Source organism: Rutidosis leptorrhynchoides, chromosome 2, assembly GCF_046630445.1.
Source record: "Rutidosis leptorrhynchoides isolate AG116_Rl617_1_P2 chromosome 2, CSIRO_AGI_Rlap_v1, whole genome shotgun sequence".
Lineage (NCBI taxonomy): Eukaryota > Viridiplantae > Streptophyta > Magnoliopsida > Asterales > Asteraceae > Rutidosis > Rutidosis leptorrhynchoides.
Genome location: NC_092334.1, coordinates 411,911,666 through 411,914,340, shown reverse-complemented (window position 1 = coordinate 411,914,340; position 2,675 = coordinate 411,911,666). Strand labels below are relative to the sequence as shown.

Sequence of the window (2,675 nt, the reverse complement as noted above, 5' to 3'; positions counted from 1 at the left end):
CTTTCGTCCATTGTTATTTTTTGATGCTTCAAGAAGTTTGAGTAACAAGTTGATCGAATTGCATAAAAACTAATACTTCAACAATATCTACTTTTCATAGTTGTAGGAGAAGTAACTCTGGTTAATTTCATTAATGATTATTTGTCAAATCTCCTTTTTGTACAGACTCACATTTGTCTTCACATCGTGGCCTACGAGATATTTTTGCGTGGCAATTTTTTACATCTACATATTTATCTATTGATTTCGGTATGATTGAATTGAGCAACACTTGCCGAAGATATTTTGCAGAAGTTCCTGAAGGTAATTACTAAGTTCGTGTGCAAACTTGCTTTTGGAATTGATTTCATTTACATTATTCGAGTTGTTTTACTTCATTTGAAACTGATGTAACAATAATATGAAGACAATGATGGCGTTTTGAAGTCCAGCCAGGTGGTGATTATTCGTAATCAAGGTATTGTGTTTCAATAAATACATATATATAGACCATCCATTATAATAATACCTACGTTTCTACAAATTTTATGTTTCGAAGTATTCGTTTTGTATACTTCTTATTCAATGGTCATGGTAATGAATTTTGATGTTACGGTTTAAACGATGTAAACCATCTTCTTTTATATGATGTCATATGTCTAATAGAATTGATTGTACTATTCAATTTGTGAAACAAGTAAATTGGTATTTTTCTTTGTTGGATTTCATTATATGAAGTAGGTCGTACCGACTCAGGATTTTTTTTATTTAGTTAGACCCTTTTTTAGATTTCTGACTTATAGGTCTTCATTTATATGACTTGCAAATGAACTTTTAGGACAACAAAAGTGCAGCAACGCTTGCAGCTAACCCAATTTTGACCCATATGTTTCAGGTAGTGATTATGGATTCACAGGTAATTATGTTCATGATTTCTTTCTTATATTCAGATATTTCTTTCACATGTTTATTTCAAGTTCTTATTGATGCAGTTATATGGGTCATTTTACTTGGTTTTATAAGGAGTAAATGACTTAGTTTTAATGTTTGATTGTAGGGTTAAGCTTGGATAGTTGGATTAGCAGGGTGAATCCAGGTTAAATCAACACTTTCTTACGCGATCTTTTTGCTTCAATCGGTTTCGGCGTTACCCTAAATAATTAGGTAAGGGTTCCTTGGTAAGATTCTATAAAGTGCAGATTATATTTCTAGAGAGATTGCAAGTATTGCTAATGAAGTTCTCATTGCATCTTTGTCAACTTAAAATGATGAAGTTGCAAATTTACCCGGGTATGACAACAATGGCTTCGTCTTATGGTATCTATTACTTGTATTGTTAGACGCGTTTAAAATTACTGTAGGAGTTATAACCAGTTGTATTGCTGGATGAAAAGTTACGAGGGTGACTATTCATTACTTCACATGGTCGAATAATACATATGTCTCATAACGGGCTCTAAGAATGCAGTCAGATTTCATCTATCGATCATGTATTCAATGAAGTGATTTATGTCGAGCAATTTTGGTATGAATCCCATCGTTGTTGTGACTGAAAAGGTTATTATTTTTTTTATAAGCAACTGGTTCTTTGTGGTAATACTATATAATTCCCTAGAGATTGTGATTCAAATGTGTTTTTTTTTTTTTTTTTTATACAGAAACTTCAATAAGTGTGTTTGAATCTGGTTGGCTGCAGCACTGTGATCACAAATGTAAGGCTCTTAGCAGGTTGGATCCTTTTGAAATTTTGGTATTGTGTTGTAAACTGCAAATTATACCTCTTTTTAGAAAGATTACATATCACTCAAGTGATTGTACTACGTAGTAGTTTGGTTCTTCTTAGCCTTTTTTTCTCTCCGTAGTTTACCCGTTGAGTCCATTTAGACAGACATTATTTTGTCAAAGGAGCAAAAGATGTTGATACATTACCGGGATGTTTCAAAGGTGATGGGTTTGTTAGGTTTGATGATGAGAGAATGAGAGAGCAAGAGATATAAATGAAATGTGGAGTCAATATTGTTCAAGGAGGACATGTATATAGGCCAACCCCTAACAAGTCATGGAGTGACGGAGCTTGAATTTAATATGTTGAAACTGGGCCAAATGAACTCTAATTAGTATGCATCTCAAGGTGTGTTTTTCGGCTTATGTTCTATTTATATTGTGTAGAGGTGATAATTTAGACCCATTGAATTATAAATGTTTGGCCCATTATATGTTGAAAGTGGGACAAATGGGTATATGAGCAGGTTAACTGGGTCGAAAGTCATTTAAAGTGTAGGCACGCGTGCTAAACACTTAATATATGATTTTATTTAGTACTTTTTTGAAACTGCACTTCTAAGTGTTTGTGGAGGTATTGTGGAAACTATTTTTCTTTTTCATATAATACATAAGGAGACATATTATAGATACATTTATTTATAGTTCATCGTTTTGATTTCATGCATTTGTTGATATAATCCGTACAGGTCGAGCAATCTTCATATAGCATGTTCATTCTTTGTTGGTACAGATAAGAAGTGATAATACATAACATGACTTGAATATCGGTTAACTTCCATAATTTGTTGAATATATACTTCAAAAAGTCCTTGCGTTTGAGAGGCTTGATGAGGCTGCAGATGTTATCATTAGGAAAGCTATCACTAATACTCTCCATTAATATGACAATTTGAGTCATGCGTGCATGAAAA

The 2,675-nt window shown here is 32.9% G+C and overlaps 1 long non-coding RNA gene across 2 annotated transcripts; it reads left to right on the top strand.

Moving 5' to 3' along the window:
• Positions 1-732: 732 nt before the first annotated feature.
• LOC139892300 (uncharacterized) lies at positions 733-2,329 on the top strand. 2 transcript variants are annotated; one of them, XR_011774025.1, is made up of 3 exons: positions 733-874; positions 1,037-1,536; positions 1,638-2,329. It is a non-coding gene; the product is annotated as an uncharacterized lncRNA (long non-coding RNA). The 2 variants fall into 2 exon arrangements; XR_011774026.1 differs by having other exon boundaries at positions 733-895.
• Positions 2,330-2,675: the final 346 nt, after the last annotated feature.